Source organism: Crocuta crocuta, unplaced genomic scaffold (genome assembly GCF_008692635.1).
Source record: "Crocuta crocuta isolate KB4526 unplaced genomic scaffold, BGI_CrCroc_1.0 scaffold62, whole genome shotgun sequence".
In the NCBI taxonomy this organism is placed as follows: domain Eukaryota; kingdom Metazoa; phylum Chordata; class Mammalia; order Carnivora; family Hyaenidae; genus Crocuta; species Crocuta crocuta.
In genome coordinates this window covers 3,469,488-3,490,595 of record NW_027529173.1, presented here as the reverse complement: position 1 = coordinate 3,490,595, position 21,108 = coordinate 3,469,488, and the positions used below count along the sequence as shown (strand labels likewise).

The window sequence follows — 21,108 nt, the reverse complement described above, 5'->3', positions numbered from 1 at the left end:
GAGTACCATAAACTTGACCAGATCCCCAGAACTGTGTAGGGCAGGAGCTTTCTCTTAATTTCAGAATGTGAAACATTTTAAATCAAACAATAGGAAAAGTGACAAGACAAATATGAATAATTGTCTTCCAGATTGTTTTTAAAATGCATCACTTCTTTGAAGAAATTTCTTATCCCATCTCCCACTTTTACCCTATCACCAAATCTCTATACCAGCTTCTGCATAAGAAATGGCATGGGTCCAATCAGGTTATTTTGAACCATTTTAATTTATTTTGTTTTATAATAACTAAACCCTTATTTTTCAAAGATTATTTACATTTAGTTTAATTTTTATTTAATAATGTAATTTAATAAATTTGATATTTAAATTGTCAAAAATAGAAATAAGTTTAGTATGCTAACCATTATTTCAGTAATAACTTATGTTTTATGTATATTTGCATTTAATAATCTATAAGCATTTAATAAGTGCTTTTAATCTATTGTAAGCACATTACATTTACTTTTTAAATCTTTGTAACAATACTATAAGATAAATAATATTGCTATGATTCCCATTTTACAGATGAAGAAACTAAAGCATAAAAATATAATGGCCTGATTATATATATATTACATACATACAATTATATATATGTATACATATATATTTATATTGGTATATATTATATGTATATAATTATATGTATAGATGTATTATATGTATATATTGTATATATATACNAGTATAGATAATTTCTTCATTCCCTGCTCTTTTCCTTTTTTCTCTGATTTGATAGAATTTATCTATAAACTGGAGAAACTACCTGTTTCAGAATTATTTTTACTAAATCATTGACCATCTATGGTAGATCACCCGTATGCTTACTATTCCCTTCCTGGAACTACAATACAATCTGAAAAAGGATAGGTGAAGCTGGTTATTAAAAGACAAAAGGCAAGAGGGACCCATTAGCCCAAAGTAGTGTACTGACTATTTAATTTATTTGGCTAACCCTTACTTAATTCCACCAGTGTAGAGTATTTTGGTGAGTCTGTCTGAGCTTGGTTTCTTAACACATACTTGTGCCCTATATAAAATCCATTCTTCACATTTAGAATTGCTTATCTCAAAATTGGAAGAGTTGCCAGGTACATTCATTTATTTGCAGTTTTTTGGATCTACTATAAACAGTTTTCTCAGATGCTATTTCTGGTCAAAGGTTTCTCCCCATAGCACTGTCCTCATGCACAATATTGCCTTTCTGTTTTAGGGTAATCACCCGAATAAGAGTCCTTCTGTAAGAGTCCCTAAAATCACTTTATTGTCCAAGTAGCCAGCAGAGGGAATCATTTATTCAGTGTAGCTAATTTCAGTAACTGACAGGCACATGAAGAGCCCAAAGAAAACAGAAGAGTGTCAGGCTACTTGGGAAAGTTCCAGGAAGGCCGTCTACTTTAAGAGCTTCATTTTATTAAGGATTGTGATGGTTATTGGAACTTTTCCTCTTGTTTTACTCAGTAGTCTCAGGGGGACTATTTGGCACTAGGGTGCAAAATGAGATCAGCAATTAGGAAAAGACACCACTGCAAGCATTTTAAGAGTAAATCATTGAGTACCAGACTTAATAACTACTAAGTGCCAGGCCAAAGTAATAGCCCAAGGTTTTTGGAGAATCCGGCTTCTTATTCTTTCCAGTGTGCTTGCTGCTGTGGCTCATTGCATGACCATCTCCAGAGGTGGCATCTGGGTGTTCGGCAAGATTCAATTGCAGTTGATTCTTGATTCCCATAAAATAGATCATCTGAAGGTTTTGAAGTTTTATCATCTGGAAGCTAAAAACCCTTACACTGACCCCATTTATTTATCTAGAGGCAGCCTTAGAGCCACCTTCCACATAGCTCAGAGGCATTGGCCTTGTAACAGCCTCGCAGGTCTCTATATGAATGGATCTGTTCCCTCTGGTGGCAAGGAGGAGAGCACTCCCACCCATTGATTTGATGACTGTCACATTGGAGAAGAAAAAACTTGAAGAGCAGAATGTTAACTAAATTCATATTTGCAATGTAAGCCACACTTTCTCCCTCCGATTTTCCTAGGTGTGATTACTCCCACTTTCATTAACAAGAAAGGAATGGAAAAGGAATGAAGGGTCAGGATAAGAATTAGAGTGGTATGTTAAAAAGTACATTAGCTTGGAAGTAGGAGACTTTGTTCTAATCCTAATTGAGACGCTAAATATCAGTTTAAAACGTTGATGTCCCTAGTCCTCACCTGTAAAATGAGACATTTGAACCAACCAATAGAATGGTTTAAAATTCACTATTCAAATACCGAGAGCTACAGGCATTTAATAAGTGCTTATAATCTATTGTAAGCACATTACGTTCAGTTTTTAAATCTTTGTAACAGTACTGCAAAATAAGTAATATTGCTGTGATTTCCATTTTACCGATGAAGAAACTAACACATAAAAAATATAATGGCCTGATTATGAAAGAGCTCCAGCTGTAATTCACAGGTGGTCTAGTTTCAGAGTTGATAAAAATGTCTTTTTCTTTATATATTTATATCATAAATTGACCTTGAAAACGAGAAGTGACAAGGACCAGGACATAATGAGAAATGGCATCATCATAGGGATCCAAGTTTATTAAGTTCACTCATTTGGCTGAAATAGCTACATTTCTTTCCTTTTATGCTATTTTCATTCTTATTCCTTCTTGCCTGGAAGGTCATTTTTGTATATTGAAAGCATAAAGCTCTGCACCATGAAGATTTGGGCCCTGCCCTGTGAAAACAGAAAGAGGTAAACTGTGGCCCCTGTGTACCTGTTCTCTCATCATGCTTTATGAAAAGATAAGCAAAAGGGCAGTACAAAGAAGGAAAAGGAGATTGATTGCACAGAAACAAATTTAGAGGGCTCAGGAAGATGTATTTAATTTTGTCCCAGACATACAATGCTATTAAATCTTCCTTATATAAGACTGATGAAACTTCTTTCCTGATAGAGAGATGAGATTTATATTCTAAAGATAATTACTACTGAGTTTAAGGAGCTTAAGTTTATGTCCCATCTTTTTTTTTTTTTTTTTTTTTTCCCATNTTTTTTTTTTTTTCCCCAAGGCTGTTATTTAATGCTTCTTATATTTGGCTTTTCTTCTGGAGCTGAGCGTTGAGAACCTACATAGGGTTTCAAGTAGGCAAAAGGACTGAAGAAAATAAAAAAGGAAATCTAAGTAATTTTGTCATTAAGGCAGTGACCTTAGACAGAGATAGGCCTACACCTCCATATTTAGGACTCTCCTACCACATTCTTGGCCCTTTTACACTGATAGCAATAGTGTATCAGAAAAGAGAGACAGTTGCAGGCTCTAAATAGCTAATAATTACCTGCAAAACCAAGTCTCTTACTCAGGGTAACCACCTGAGTTGTGCAATTTGTTCTTTGCACAGAGGTGAGTGGGAACTAACATGAACCCTCTGCTCCCTTCATCAGCCAGATACCATGGCCTAGGTCAGCGTTTCACCAGGGAAATGAAACCAGAAAGAAAAAGCGCTTAATTCATTTGACAGATACACAATAGACACCTACTCTGGGTCTGATGATGTTCTAAGTCCTGGGGTTACGTCAGTCTGAACAAGTCAAAACTCCCTATTCTAATGCATCTTATATATCCAATAGCTGACAGCTGCCGCTTTGGACAGCACTGATATAGACCATTTGCGTCACCACAGAAGTCTTATGAAGAGCATTTTTCAGTGGTTAAAGATGAAACAAAATAAATGTGTAGTACATTGATTTGATATGCTATCAATAAAATTAAAGTAGGGAAAGGATCAGGTTATTCTTGGAGAAATGAGATTTGCAATTTTAAAAATGATGATCAGAGATGGGCTCACTCATGACATTTGAATGAATACCCTAAGGTGATGAGGGAGCATGCTATAATACCTACGTAGGTCTCACGTTCCTAAGCATGAAAACAAGGCACAGGCTCTGAGGCAGAGTTTCCTTGGAGTGCTCAAGCAATAAGGGAGGCAATTGGGATGATGAAGGAAAGTGGAAGAAGTAAGGAGAGGTTGGTTATATTCTAGTTTATTTTAAAGGAAAGTGAAATGGATTTGTAGAAAGATGGGATCTGGGGAAGTGGGTGGGGAGTAAAGGATAACCGTAAGGTCTTGGGTCTGTGTACTAGATAGGAAGGAGTTGATGTTAACTGAAATAGAGAAGATTGTGGAAGGGTATTAACTGAACTGGGGAAGGATGATCAGGTGTTCAGCTCTGTACACATTAGATTTGAAATGTGTCTTAGACACTTGAATACAGCTATCAAGAAAGCAATTAGATGTGCTTTCAGTCCAGAATAAGTCAGAGCTAAAGATATAAATGTAATTGTTATCAGCATGTAGGTGGTGTTTAAAACCATAAAACCAGGTGGCGGGGGGCAAGTGTAGATAGAGAGGAGATCTAAAGACTGAGACTTGGACTGCCCCAACATATGATATCCGTGTCCTAAGGAGGAGCCCATTGAGGAGGGCTGATTTTCACTAGCAGAGCATAGTGTCCTGAAATCCAAGTGAAGGAAATGGTTCAAAGACAAGAGCATAATCAACTGTATCAAATGTTACTGATGGGGCAAGTAAAATAAGAACTGGCTATTAAATTCAGTAACACCCACTGCTGATCTTGTCAATAAAGGATTTGATGAGTTAAAAGCCTGATTAGAGGAGATAATTGGAGGAGAGGAATTGGCTGCTCAGACCATTTATCTTTTGAGGAATTTTGTTTTAAAGGGTTTAGATAAATGAAACAATAAGTGGGGAGAGGAGAGTAGATTAGTATTTTTAAAAATAATATTAGTAAAATAACAGCATATTTATGTGATGCTGGGAATGATTTTGTACAAAACAAAATCTTGATGCTGTTGTACAGAGAGGAAAAAATTACTTTCTAGAGAAATGCCCTTGGATATACAAAGGGGATGAGATCTCGTGTACTAATGGAACATTTAGATACGTGGAGAATTTATCCATAGTAACTGGAGGAAAAGCAGAACACGTGGGTCCAGATGCTCGCAGGTGCGTGAATGTAGTGTTAGAAGATTTACGAAGTGTGCTTTTGATTGACTTTAGTGAACTAAGGATATCACTGAGAATGAGAATGGGAAGGAAATTTTGGATGTTTGAAAACCAAAGAGAATATATGCATAATTAGCTAGGTGAGCAGAAAAGGGAATCTGGTAGGAGAATGCATGGAGCAACTTTAAGGGCCCATATAAGTTTCACGGTCTTCACTTTAAAGTGAGGCAATTCTCACTTCAGCATAACTTATTTTCACCAGCTGCAGTGAACAATGGAATTTAACTAGGATTAAATTAAAGAGAAAGAGGCAAGGAAGTAATTTTCTGATGTGCTATGTATTTTCGTTTAGTTAAAGGAGAGAAATGAAAAATGTAAGAGTATGAGAACAAAAAATGGTTTGGATCGGTGAATTGCAGATCCCAAAACTATTGCAATTGGAGTGGTAGTGGGAGTAAACTGAAAAAATAGGAGATGATGATAAAATTTTAATAAAAAAGGAAAATGCTTGGAAGTGATATTGTAGAGAGGTTCTACTTATGGCTGATGAAAGGGACCAAGGCATGACCATAAGAGAGAATCAATAACCCCTATTCTAAAAATCATTTCACAAAGGGAGCCACTTTAATTTTTTATTAGGTCAGTGTATATTTTCTCTGAATTAGAGTGTTACCTCTTTATGAAAGAAGAAACGTTTTGATAAGGTGAAATAAGTTTATACTTAAGTTTAAAACTCAGAAATACTAGGGTAGCAAATTCTCCTCAGATAACATCAGATACATCTCTTTGGCTGATTCTCATGTGAACCTAGACAGTGTTCTATTTGAGTTTGCATTTGATCAGAAGCTTGAGCTTCTTGTTCCACCCAACTTTAAAAGTTTACTGTGTAGGGACTTCAAATACAAGTATAGTACCAATAGGCGTTATTTAATTATACTTAGCCACTTCTGTTGAATGTATTTCCCAAAGAGAGGTATGACAATGTTCTAATATAGATCCTATGTTACTTGATTATATATAACCAAAAGAAGCAGTTGGTCTATTTCTGTAATGAGGAAAATCTCAAAAAAGTGCAGGTACATGTTTCATTAATGCCAAAGAGAAAAATCAAGAGATATAATAAGTAGGAAATTCTTTTTTTTAAGTTTTAAAAAATTTTTAGTATTTATTTATTTTTGAGACAGAGTGAAAGACTGAATGCAAGCAGGGAAGTGACAGAGAGAGAGGGAGAAACAGAATTTGAAGAAGGCTCCAGGTTCTGAGTCTTGTGCAGGGCTCGAACTCACAAATTGGGACCTAAGCTGAGGTCGGACATTTAACTGACTGAGGGATCCAGGTGTCCCAGAAAATTCTAAGTGTTATTTATGATAAAAGGAAATCTTGGATGAGAAACAATCAGTTGATGGTTAAGTTCAATTTTTTCCATTAGAAAAAAATTTCCATTTTTTATATAGGTTTCCAAAATAAATGAACAAATACTGAAGTTTATTCTTAAGGTGTAAATATGGCAGTCTTTTTGCCTACTGATTTTGTAGTCAGTACCAAAAAACAAAACAAGCAAACAAAAACCCACAAAGTAGAAAGTGGACAGTTGCTTACTTTAAGACCCGACAATAATGTGTTCATTTTCTTTAACTTTACAAAGACTGATAAAACCCTGTTTGGTCAGGCAGGATTCATTCACCATTACCTTTAAAAGTAGAAGGTAGAAACTTATCTTCATTAAGTGACACTGAATGTCTGGCACCACATAACTAACCAGAGAATTCAGTAGCTTAGGGTCCATGGGATGCCTCAAGTTCAAAGGGAATAGAGACATCCTGTTTGGTGTTGTATTTCACTCATGCTGTTAAAACTGCCCAGATCCCCTTAAGTGTTTTCTTTTTCATTCTTGAGCATGATCTTCTTTGTTCCTTATGAGTAACACAAAGCATAATAAAACTTAATGTCAGACCAAATAATTTTCACAATATATCATAAGATTTTAGTTTTTAGATAGAAAGGCCTTTTCTTTTGTACAAAAAGTCATTTGGTCATTAATGGTGAAAACAGGTCATGTGGTCACTCTTGAGGACCTGTGGCTTGTTAGAGAAGAAAGAACATTGCTTTAGTCACCAATTCTGACTCAGTACCTTCAAAGTGCAAATTCTGTTACAGAAACATTTAGTAAAAAGATCTCTATTGAGAAACATTGAAAGTAGATAAATTAAGCTAAGTTGTCCAATGAGAAAAAAAATCATTCTCAATTCTTGAGACCACAAGCATGAACAAAGAATACTAACTCTGCATTTAAAGATATTCTAAGATATTCAAAGATATTCTAAAAGATTTAGCAACATGTATTCATTCAATTCAGGAAATCAAATGCTGGGGCACCTGACTAGTTCAATGGGTAGGGCATGCTACTCCTGATTTCTGGGTTGTGAGTTCAAGCCCCACATTGGATGTGGAGTTTACTTAAAAAAAAATAAGGAAAGAAAGAAAAAGAAAAAAAATAATACAATTTTTAAAAAATGCAGATGCTATTTTTTCTAGTGTAAAATTATGACCTGTGACTTACTTGGATGTCTCAAAGCTTGTTTTCACTAATATTTACTCTTTTAAGTTTTTAATAATAGAAAATATGATGGCTGAACAAAATCTAGTGTGACTGAATTTTTCAGAAATANTTTTGTACATACATATTTATAACAGAGGGTGATAAATATGAAAATATAAGTCTTATATAGATGATATTTATAATATATAATATTAGATGTATATTGAAATTTGGCTGTCATTTGGGGGAAAAGTAATAAGGTCTCTCAGTAATCATTTGCTGAGTAATTTCTGTAATCTGAACTATGCTCAAAAACTTGGGAGAATTCATGGTTTCTCAAAACCCTGGGACATTATACATTTTCTCTTTGTTTTCTTAGAATATATCTATAACAGAACAGATAAATATCATGTGATTCCTAAAAATCTAGTGTTCTAATTTACCACAAATTGTTTAAAGGATGCTGTGAGGACTTCTGCTACCTTCTGCTAAATTCTTCTGCAGAATATCAAATGATCAAATTTGTAGTTCACATTCAATTTGAACATGTTCTACTGGAGAAAGTCTGATTAAGCCACTTGCTTTGGCAATCAAAAAGGATGAATAACGAGCTGTAATTCTCCATATAATATTTTAAATTATTTTCCATGTAAAATTTTTATTTGCTATTTGTTACATATGTTAAATGAGTATAGTTAGATGTTATAAGTGATTATAAGACAATTTTTTTTTCTCCTCATCTAAACATCCTTTTAAATTTGGTTGTTCTTTTAACATTGTCTCCCCATTCTTGCCAAGGATCTTTGCCACCAGGGAACAAGGGCATGGAAATAATGTTATTAAAAGACCATTTTCATGTGTGGTCTTTCTAAATTGCTGCTTTTTACTGTCATTCTTAAAATATCTCCTATGAATCCATCTCTTCAAGAGCAAAAAGGGTGATAAGAACATTTAAACTTTGTTATGGAAAGAGTCCAAATGTCCGTCAAATGATGAATGGATAAAGAAGATGTGCTTTTATATATACAATGGAATACTACTTGGCAATGAGAAAGAATGAGATCTTGCCATTTACAACAACATGGATGGAACTGGAGGGTATTATGCTAAGTGAAATAAGTTAGAGAAAAACAGATATCATATGTTTTCACTAATATGTGGAATTTGAGAAACTTAACAAGAAAACCATGGGAGAAGGGAAGGGGAAAAATTAGTTTCAAACAGAGAGGGAGGCAAAGCATGAGAGGCTCTTAAATATAAAGAACAAACTGAGGGTTGATGGGGAGATGGGTGAGAGAGGAAAATGGGTGATGGGCATTGAGGAGGCAACTTGTTGGTTTGAGCACTGGATGTTGTATGTAAGCCATGAATCCTGGGAATCTACTCCTGAAGCCAAGAGCACACTGTATACACCATATGTTAGCTAACTTGACAATAAATTATATTTTTAAAAATAAAATGAAATAAAATAAGTTATGGCAAGAATTAAAAAAGAACACTTAAATTTTGTATGTATAAAAATTAGCAAACCATATTTTGTACATTTAAAGAAATCACCTCTTGTGGAGCATGAATTTATACACAGCTGTATGTGCTTACAAAGCATTATTTTAGACATGTATCAGTCGAACTAGTTCTTAATTACTGAATCATTTGTTGATTCATTTGTTTTATTTAAAAACATTTATTGAACTTTTAAAATATCATAAGTGCTCATGATATATTAAGAAAGACATGGCAACATAGGTGTAAAATACTTAAAATAACCTAGGGGAACACATACAAAGTAGATCAATTTACCTGGTCAAAAAAAGACCCTGCTGTCAAGAAAGCTTAAATAATACATGAAAGGTGAGTGGTACTCAGCCAAATGGGACAGACACATAAATGAAAAAATTCCTGAAAGTACATTGTATTTTCATGGAAATAGTGAATGACCTTATGTAAAGATAGTATTTGAAATATGCGAAGGAGCATGATTAAGGGAATGGATTATCTCTAAGAGAGTTTCCTATGACCACAAAACAAAGTGAGTTTTATTAAGCAATCTTGAGGGATGCAGCATCTCACTTTGTTTAGGTTATAAATTCACAAAAATACAGTGCTTCATATGTATGTACCTACTTACCTGCCTACTTACCTACCAGTCTTACCTATCCGTCCATCCATCTGTCCGTCCGTCCATCATCATTCTACCTATGTTGGGACTCACTTTCACAATATTTGAATGGAAAAATGAAATAATACTTCTTCCTGGCAAGAAAGAATCGAGTCTGATTTAGTTGATTGGTGTGACAAATAGGTTCGGTGTTGCCAAAACGTTACACTGTATGGTGTACGTTTTCCATAGTGTAATCCATAAGCTGGATCAAGTGGTCCAATATTTTGAGGAAATGTTTTTAAGGCACTTTTACAATATGCTTAAAATACATCCTTTAAAAAATACTAGCTCATAAAAATATTAGATATCCCTTTTAAATATGCAAGAGAGTATGTAGTTTTTCATGTGCAGTTAAGATTATGCTACCAAAAAGGTATGAAGATTGCTGAGTTAGAAAGTTATTGTATAGGGAAGGTTTCCAAAGGCTTAGGTTTTGGAATCTTTACCGTGTAAACTGTTATTAATAAGAAATCATGTTTTAATCTTAGGATATATTTGCTATGGTTTCACTGATTGAAAACATAACTTTTGGATGAGCTATTGACTCAATCTCAGAGTCAAAATGCTAATTCAATGTCCCATCAATAGATGGCACTTGCTTTGTTGTCTTTAGATTTGAACTGAATTCTTATATAGTAAATAGCAATCAGCATGATTGAGTCAACTCAATTCCTTGGTGTTAGCCCTGGCATCGCTTCCTCTGAAAGTTACTCATGCTTCCTATCCCTGAACATGAGCTTGTTTTCTTCTTTTTCATTGTCTTTACTGAGATTCATAAAGAATCTGACAACCTAGGCTAGGTTATGTTAAAGACATTGATAAGGAAATACTGTCAGTCATTAATAGAGAGTTTCAACCAATTTTGTGTTGATTAAATAAATCATATTTTTGTAGACTCTAAAAGATACAAATTTTTATTGTAAGTTTTATTCCAAAATTGAAAATAGTAGTGTTTTAGTTATTACTTTAGAAGACATAATCGCTAAGCTAACTTATAAAATAATTAAATGAGTACAGTGGGTTAATAATATTTAAAATCAGTGTATAAGTCTTGAATTCAATATAATTTGTTATCTATCAAGTAGTATAAAGGCAGATATCCATATAAATCATATCTAATGTTTAAAAAGCTGTATACTCTCCATGACTTGGCATGTAAAAATAATTTTATATTGGGTTTTAAATATGAATGGAAGAATTTAAGTTTCTGTTTCTTATTTCCAGAGCTCAAAAATGAGAATGTTTTATTTTCTGAAATAACACATTTGAAATAGTTGATAGTATGCACAACTATTTGCAAGATGACAGAGGAAGATATTCTATTTATGGATCTCAAACAGGGAGTTCCTCGAACTAAAAAACAAACAAACAAAAACAAAACACAAACAAAAAAACATCTTCACACAGTCTACTCAAAAAGAAAGCAAAGAATTCCAACAGCACAGCATTCCAGTTTTCATTCCCCAGCCCAAAGGATATATGAGTTTTCTGAATGAATACTTGAATTTTATTTTAATTGTAATACTCTTAAGTCTACTCTGAACAACTCAAATCCTCCAAACACACATACACAGACACATACACGTACACACACTTGCACCTACACATACTATCGTTATTTAGAGAACAAAGGTAAATAAAATATGTATCATTAAAATTAGGAAAGTTCTACAGGGCTGACACCAGTAAGCATGAAATGTACTTGATCCTGGAATGGTGTGAAAACTATGAGTTAGCAGATTCAAGAACAGATGGCCTCTATTCACCCCATGTGGCTAAATTCACAAATGCCAACCTCAGAGACGCCTTACCTTTGCCCTGTCTGTCCCTTCTAGACTGGTTCTGTTGTATTAAGGGTTATTGCTTTCTTGGCCCTCCCTGCAATCAGCTTTTGAAGTCCATGGCCAAGAAGACAGTGTGAGACACCATTATGAGAGAGGTGTTTGCTTAAAGATAGAGTCCAAGCAAGATCCCATGAACCCCTTGATATTCTAACAGGGAACCACAAACTCCAGCCAATATCTTCTAATCCCCTGAGGATTCAGAACTGCCTACCATAAAAACATAATGGGCTGTTTATCTGAGCAGCCAGGAGATAACATCTTGAAGTTACAATCTGGGTTACAGACTGGTGACATGAAGCAATAAGAAATTCTAATACCTCCCTTGTCCTGGGAAAAACAACATGTGAATAAACCAGTATATAGACATGACTGGATGTTCCTTTCTCATGCTAATGAAAGTCACAATTTTCCCAACATTTTTCTGTTAAATAAATTAAATATACTTGGGAAGAAATGGATGGACCCTGCCCCTTACTCTATTTGCATGCTTTATACTATTTTTGAAGTTTGAGGCTATGTTAGGAAATATTCCCACTGGCACAATCAAGTGAATTTTTGTGGCACATTTTGACTTCTTTTCAAAGATTGCTTAAATTTTGTGACATTAATCATGATCATCTAATAAAATACTATAGAGGTTCCCAACAAGATGCTTTATTCCCAGGGCTCCCATACTGCAACAGATCAGATGGTCATTAGTGTGTGTGTGTGTGTGTGTGTGTGTGTGTGTGTGTGTGTGTGTCTGTGTGTGTGTGTGTTTCTGAGTGTGTGTGAATAATATGTTTTCTCCTTTGATTCTTTCATTCTCTGCTGAGGCAGAATTAAAATTTCTCAGACTTTTAAAACCTCCTTTTTTAAAAGCCTATTTTTATCTTCATTGCTGACTTTAGGAAAAAGAAAAGCTAGATTTGATATTTAAACTACATCTATTGAACACATTATGTAGTGAGATTTTACAACCTTTTGTTTCTACTGAGCCTGTTTGTTATTATCAGTCAACTGGGAGAATCTCACGTCTTGAGGAGATTTTCCCACCCTTAAATAAATGAATCTCTGTGATTATGGATAGTGATTACATTAACCATTGAGTTGCTAGCCTCCTCTTCATTGGATGTAATGAGTATTTTGGCATATATATATGACTATTATGTATATGACTATTAACAAACTATATTTCAACCAACTTGGTTCATTTTAACCATTTCCTGAACGTTGATCTGACTGTTTTCATAACCAAATCTATTTAATCATAAAAATAGGCTCTATAAATCTAATATGTTTAATCTAATCTCTTTTACCCTTAGACCTGCATATATACATTTCTAATCTACTACATTTAACAAGTAGCTTTCTTTTCCATTTCTTCCAGGGGTAAGTCATATTCAACTTGATCACAAGCTTTTTGGTATTACCTATTTTATTTTCTTTGACTGTTTCAATAACTCTGTAAAGTGGCAGGGGAAAGTTACACATAAAATTGTTCTGCAATGTGTAGAAAGAGCTTAAGTCACAACTGTGTTGTGCCTTTCAATAAAGCTATCCTCATGGGGAACTGCCCCTAGAGGCTGAAGTCTCTGGAACTGCTCTAAAAGAGAGTACACTTCATCCTACAGGATGACGGAAAAGTGAAATGTCTGCCCTCCTTGGGAATGTGCACTAATGCTGCTTTCCCTTGCAACTTAAAAACATTTTGCTGGCTTTAAGAATTTGTTTAATCAAATCTTAGTGAAGGTCCTTCTCACTCCTGGGGCTGTTTAGTAAAATATGGATTAGGACAAAGCCCTCTAATGTGTCCTTAGGAGAGTCATCATGGTGAGATCCACTGAGGGGTGGAGGAAATGGACAATCTCCATAAAAGAGCTTTTAGCCAAAAAGGAGAAAAATGAGGCTTTGGCAGGAAAAACTCCCTGTGTTTGAAACAAAACTATGAAAGTAAAGTATGTCAGTAAAACAGATTTCCCCAAAGGTTCGTTTGGAATAGAATTTTCAATATAATGAAGATAAAGCACTTTTTGAGAATCCCCCTCTAACAATATTTCATTCCTAATAGAATTGCCTGTGAGCAACTGAAACAATTGACAAGGGCAGGGGAAAATATTCAATTGAATAAATTGCATGACTGAAATAAATAAAAGTATACTTCGCTCATTTAAACATCTTGTTGGGTTTCCTAGAATATAATTATTTTGCAAAGTAATCAAATTAGCACATAAACAAAAGAGGAATACTTTTGATTTTAGTACCCAAGGAATAGAAGATGGTGGGAAAAAGAAATTTTACACTAAAAGTAAAAGATTTCTCTACCCTAAATGTATACGCTTTCTAAATCCAAGAGTCTCACTGATCTCATTCCTTGGAGTGTATTACAAAAAGTATAATCATCTACAGTAAGAGCACTTATTTACATAGATATTTTGCTGACGGTTGAACAAAACAAATTGTGCAGAGAACCCAATGCCTTGTAGGAAAGGTCAGTCCAATATATAAAAAATCATAATACAAAGTTATTCACAGAGAAATAAACAAATATATTCAGTAATTTGCTTGTATGAGCTATTTACAAACAATATACATGTCCAGGCCAAAGAATAGGTTTATCAATCACAGTAGGAGAAAGGAAACACTTTGAGAACTGATGAATTTCAGCCTTGTGGTTAATTATAGCAAGGGCTGTAGAGCTAGGCAGACCTCGATTTGGGTCCCGACTCCACCACCTTTTGTAAACGACATGACTTTAGCTAGTTGCTAACCTCTCTAAACCTCAGTTTCCTCATTTATAAAACAAAAGTAACAACTAAAATTTATTCATAGTTCATATAAAATATTTGCAGAGGGCCTAAGCAATGGTAAGCGTTAGGCCAAAATAACAGGCATACCTCCTTTTATTGTTCTTTGCTTTATTGTACTTCCAAGATACTGTCTTTTTTATAAATGGAAAGTTTGGGGCAGTCTTTTGTGAGGTAGGTCCTTGGCACCATTTTTCAATAGAAGTTGATTGCTTTGTGTCTCTGGGTCATGTTTTGGTAATTCTTACGATATTTCAGACTTTTTCATTATTGTTATATTTATCATGGTAATTGGTGATCAGTGATCCCTGATGTTACCATTGTGTTTTGGACCACCATGAACCACAGCCATAAAAGATTGTGAACATATTGATAAATATGGGCGTGTGTGAACATAATGATAAATGTGTGAACATATTGATTACCAACTCTCCTCTCCTCAAACTTTCCTTTCCCCTTTTACGCAAAAATATTAAAATTAGACTAGTTAATAACCCTACAATGGCCTCTAAGTATCACTGTGAAAGAGTCACTCATCCCTCACTTTAAGTCAAAACCTGAGAGTGATTAAGCATAGTGAAAAAGGGATGTTGAAAGCCAAGATAACCAAAAGTTAGGCCTCTTGCGCCAAACTGTTGGCCAAGTTGTGAATTCAAACCCAAACTTCTTAAAGCAAGTTAAAATTGCTACTCTACCAGATACATGAGTATTGAAAGTGAAACTACTTTGTTCCCTGAGGGAATTTAAAACTACTACTCCACTGAGCACATGAATGATGAGAAAGTGAAACAGGCTTATTGCTGATACGGAGGATGATTCGGTGATCTGGATAGAAGATCACACCAGCCACAACACTCCCTTAAGCCAAAGCCTAACCCACAGCAAAGCTCTAACTCTCTTCAATACTGTGAAGGCTAAGGGAAGTGAAGAAGCTACAGAAAAAAGTTTGAAGCTAGCATAGGTTGGTTCCTGAGGTTTAAGGAAAGAAGCCATCTCTGTAACATAAAAGTACAAGGTAAAGCAGCAAGTGCTGATGTGGAAGCTGCAGCAACTCATCCAGATGATGTAGCTCAGATAATTAATGAAGGTGGCCACCCTAAGCGATAGGTTTCCATGTACACAAAACAGCCTTCCATTGGAGGACGATGCCACCTAGGACTTTCATAGCTGAAGAGGAGAAATCAGTGCCTGGCTTCAAATCTTCAAAGGACAGGCTGACCCTCTGGTTAGGGGATCATGCAGCTGCTGACTTTAAGTTGGAGCCAGGGCCCATTTACCATTCTGAAAATCCTGGGGCCCTTAAGAATTATGCTAAATCTACTTTGCCTGGGCTCTATAAATGGAATAACAAAGCCTGGCTGACAGCACATCTGTCTACAACATGGTTTACTGAATGTTGTAAGCCCACTGTTGAGACCTAGTGTTCAGAAGATGAGATTCCTTTCAAAATATATGACTGCTCATTGACAGTGCACCTGGTCACCCCAGAGTTCTGATGGGAACGTACAATGAGAGGAATGTTGCTTTCGTGGCTGCTAACACAGCATCCATTCTGCAGTCCGTGGATCAAGGAGTCATTTCCACTTTCAAGTCTACTTATTTAAGAAATTCCTTTCATAAGGCAGTGGCCGCTGCAGATAGTGATTCCTCTTATGGGTCTGGCCAGAGTCCATTGAAAGCCTTCTGGAAAAGATGCACCACTCTAGACGCCATTAAGAACATTGTGAGTCATGGGAGGAGGTCAAAGTATCAACGTGCATAGGAGTTGGGAAGACGTGGATTCCAGCCCTCATGGATGACTTGGAGGGGTTCACAACGTCAGTGAAGAAAGTACCTGCGGATGTGGTGGAAATAGTAAGAGAACTAGTATTAGAAGTGGAACCTGAGATGTGACCAGATTGCTGCAACCTCATGTAAAACTTGAATGGATGAGGAATTCCTTTCCATGGATGAGCAAAGAAAGTTGTTTCTTGAGAAGGAATTGACTCCTGGGGAGGATGCCGTGAAGATCATTGAAATGACAACAAAGCGGGTGCCTGGGTGGCTTAGTTGGTTAAGCGTCCGACTTTCGCTTAGGTCATGATCTCACGGTTTGTGGGTTCGAGCCCCGCGTCGGGCTCTGTGCTGACTGCCAGCTCAGAGCCTGGAGCCTGTTTCAGAGTCTGTGACTCCCTCTCTCTCTGACCCTCCCCTACTCATGCTGTCTCTCTCCTAGAAATAAATAAAACATTTAAAAAAAAAAATTAAAAAAAAAAAAGAAATGACAACAAAGGATTTAGACTATTGCATAAACCTAATTGGTAAAATAGCAGCAGAGTTTGAGAGGCTTGACTCCAGTTATGAAAGAACCCGGTTCTTTAGGTAACATGCTATCAGATACCACATGCTACAGAGAAATCCATTTAGAAAAGTAAAAGTCCACTGATGGGGCAAATTTTATGGTTGTCTAATTTTAAGAAATTGCCATGGCCACCCCAACTTTCAGCAGTCACCACCCCAATCAGTCAGCAGCCATAAATATCCAGGCAGAACCCTCCACCAACAAAAAGAAAATGCCTTACTGAAAGCCCAGATGGTTGTTAACATTTTTTTTTGGTGATAGAATATTTTTAATTAAGGGATATACATTGATTTTTTAGACATAAGGCTATTGCACACTTTATAAACTACAGTTACAGTGTAGACATATCTCTTGTATGTACTGAGAACCAAAGAATTCGTTTGACTCACTTTATTGTGTTGTTTGCTCTCTGGTAGTGATCTGGAGCTGAACTCTTAATACATCCATAGTTTGCCTGTAGATAATCAGTAATAATCCTTCACGCATATTTATTCTTCCTCTTGTTGCTCATTCAAAATGACCTCTAGTAGAACTTAGTTTCTTCCAATTTCTGAGGACATCCATAAAGAATCTGTTTTAACTTTCTTAATTTTCTTTTTTATCATTATCTCACTGACAGCAGTTAACGATAAAAAGGTAACTTTTCATATTTTTGCAGAAAAGTTAACTGTTTACTTGTCCTTCTTGCCAGCTCTTGACTCTCATGTCTTCAGTTATCTTTCTGTCGAATACCCTCATATGTCCTACCTGTATCTTAAACTAAAACGGAGCTTCTGTCTGTTCCCAAGGGCTATTCTCCCTTTCATTTCCAGTCACCGTTAGTCAAGAATGCACCATTTGGCTCACTCCAGTTTAGGATCTTTGTAGTTCAGCATTCTGTTCCCTCTCTCTATTTTATCAATCTGGAGTTACTTTAATGTTTCTTGTGGAATTGGAGCCAGATACCTCATATTCTACTCACCTCCACATGACCTTTCCACCACTGGCAAAGGACCTAGAAGTGGAATAATGCTGGCTACGATTGGGAACAGAGATTCTGCTGAATGTCTGAGGCTGAAATACTAATAATTACCACAGGCACAATTCCTATCTTTCTACAAACACCCAACAATGGGAACAAGTGCAAGATTTAAAATATTTTAGATAAAAAATATTATTTTTCCAATTTCTTTTAATAGATAAAAGTTATTTTCTACTTTAGTGAGTAGAAATTTACTGAAATAGTAAGGTTTACTTTCTACTTTACTTATTTATACAATGGAAGTAGAAGATAATTATGAATGATACAGTGCTCTTCACAGTCCCAATATATTAGAAAAGGAGAATGAGCCAATACACCTAACAAGTCACAGAATTCACAGGACAGCAGTCATAATCAGGACACCGTGCTGCCACTGTGATGAAAGAGTATAGTTAACATAAAATGTAGTCTTAGCCCTGATATTAATTCACTAGAGCCGCCATAGCAAAATACTGCAGGACTTATAAACAGAAACTTATTTTCTCATAGTTCTGGTAGTTAGCAGTTGAGGACTGAAGTGTCAGAAGTCTGACTTTTTCTGAATCCTTAATCCTTGGCTTGCAGATATCTCTTAGTCTTTTATAAGAACACCAGTCTTGCCAGATTAAACTCCTAACTAATGCTATCATTTTAACTTAACCGTCTTTTTAAAAAGATTCTGTCTCCAAATATGGCTACATTCTGAGGTACTGGAGGATTAGGGTATGAATTTGGAAAGAATTAAACCCATAATAGTCCTTGTGGAGATTAGTCTGTTTCAAAGAATAGGAACCATTGATCTAAAAGCCTTGGATTTATAAAGTGTTGCACTGATTGGGCCACTAAGGTGCCTCAGTCACTTAAGCATCCAACTCTCAATAGCAACTCAGGTCACAGTCTCAGAGTCATAGGATTAAGCCCCACCTCAGGCTCCTTGCTGAATGTGGAGCCTGCTTGGAATTCTCTCTTTTTCTCTCTCTCTCTACCCCTCCAATTGTTCTCTCTCTCTCTCTCTCTCTCTCAACTAAAAAAAGAAAAGAAAAGAAAGAACAACATCTAAAAAAAATAAAATATTGAACTGGTTTATTATTCTAAATAAAACTGTCTGGCTCAGAGTTTCCCACTTGCTAGATCCTCACCATAAGTCCGTGAGAAGCCTTCTAGCCATCCCCAAAGTCATGCTTAGATTTGAGTGAGAAGATTGAAGAGGGTTACATAGTTAAAAAGTTTCAGAGGGGGTTGTAGCCTTTAGTCCATTATGGTCGCTCTTGTTCCCTATCCATCTCATGTGATCCACATGAAGGCAAGTATTTTCACTTACTCTGTGCCAAGAAAAGACAACAGAGGTGTTTTTCATTCTTCTTTGGCTCCTGATTTCACAAACTCTTGGTATCCTGTTGCTATCAAAACTTATATTCTGCCTCATCAGCACTCTTGTCTCTTCCTGATAAGGGAAGATAAACCTTCCTATCTTTCAGAGAAACTAGTCTTTGATTTAGTGAATTTTAAAGGTGTTCATTATTCTCTGTTAGCCCCTATACATCAGCTCTCCAACTTGGTTGGTGCCCCAGAAGGCACCAGGCTCCCTTGATTCTAGATGATAGTGACCAGTGAAGGTACTGGCGGGTGCCTAGAAGACAAGATGCCTCGTCCTACTCCCACTTGGCTTTGAACAAGGGCTAATTCTTCTACCTAACCTTACAGCTTCTATCACATGCCCTTTCATTCCCCGCAGCTACATATCTCTTACTTCTTTTCATTGCCCCTCATACCTAAAGGTTGAAGTGACTTTCCGTTGTTTCAGATGTTGTTTTTGCTTCAGTAAAAAGTCCATTTATTAAACTCTCTTTCCACAGTCTTTAAGGTGCTATCTGTTTCCTACTGAAACCCTAAATAATGTTCCTGGGGATGCAGTTATGAGAATAAAAAGATTAACTCACTGGCCTTTGGAACTTACTTTTTGGGAGTGATGATGGTGTGGGAGTAAGACAGCAAACAAATAAAAATGAATAATGCTGGTGGCAGTAAGGGTAAAAGGAAAATCAAAGTGATTTGACAGAGAGTGGCATGATGGCTACTTTAGATTTAAGATTATTCCTTCCCTCTTTATGAAACCACATCTGGGATTAGGCCAGTTTCACTTTAACCCAAGCTCCAGTCTCCATTTTCCTCACCTTCAGTGATGATCTATATATCAAATGGTCTTAATAGGGCTGGACTTCCAAACAAAAGTCCTGTGGAGATTGTTGTACCTGGAAGTTTCTTTTTGCCCTTGAACTGCAAAAGTCACCAATACCCTCTGNCTACTCCACTGAGCACATGAATGATGAGAAAGTGAAACAGGCTTATTGCTGATACGGAGGATGATTCGGTGATCTGGATAGAAGATCACACCAGCCACAACACTCCCTTAAGCCAAAGCCTAACCCACAGCAAAGCTCTAACTCTCTTCAATACTGTGAAGGCTAAGGGAAGTGAAGAAGCTACAGAAAAAAGTTTGAAGCTAGCATAGGTTGGTTCCTGAGGTTTAAGGAAAGAAGCCATCTCTGTAACATAAAAGTACAAGGTAAAGCAGCAAGTGCTGATGTGGAAGCTGCAGCAACTCATCCAGATGATGTAGCTCAGATAATTAATGAAGGTGGCCACCCTAAGCGATAGGTTTCCATGTACACAAAACAGCCTTCCATTGGAGGACGATGCCACCTAGGACTTTCATAGCTGAAGAGGAGAAATCAGTGCCTGGCTTCAAATCTTCAAAGGACAGGCTGACCCTCTGGTTAGGGGATCATGCAGCTGCTGACTTTAAGTTGGAGCCAGGGCCCATTTACCATTCTGAAAATCCTGGGGCCCTTAAGAATTATGCTAAATCTACTTTGCCTGGGCTCTATAAATGGAATAACAAAGCCTGGCTGACAGCACATCTGTCTACAACATGGTTTACTGAATGTTGTAAGCCCACTGTTGAGACCTAGTGTTCAGAAGATGAGATTCCTTTCAAAATATATGACTGCTCATTGACAGTGCACCTGGTCACCCCAGAGTTCTGATGGGAACGTACAATGAGAGGAATGTTGCTTTCGTGGCTGCTAACACAGCATCCATTCTGCAGTCCGTGGATCAAGGAGTCATTTCCACTTTCAAGTCTACTTATTTAAGAAATTCCTTTCATAAGGCAGTGGCCGCTGCAGATAGTGATTCCTCTTATGGGTCTGGCCAGAGTCCATTGAAAGCCTTCTGGAAAAGATGCACCACTCTAGACGCCATTAAGAACATTGTGAGTCATGGGAGGAGGTCAAAGTATCAACGTGCATAGGAGTTGGGAAGACGTGGATTCCAGCCCTCATGGATGACTTGGAGGGGTTCAACGTCAGTG

General features: G+C 36.4%; 1 protein-coding gene across 1 annotated transcript in view; it reads left to right on the top strand.

Annotated features, from left to right (window-relative positions):
- The window catches only part of HDAC9 (histone deacetylase 9), a 908,040-nt gene that overhangs the window by 792,605 nt on the left and 94,327 nt on the right, over positions 1–21,108 (top strand). The window lies entirely within an intron of this gene.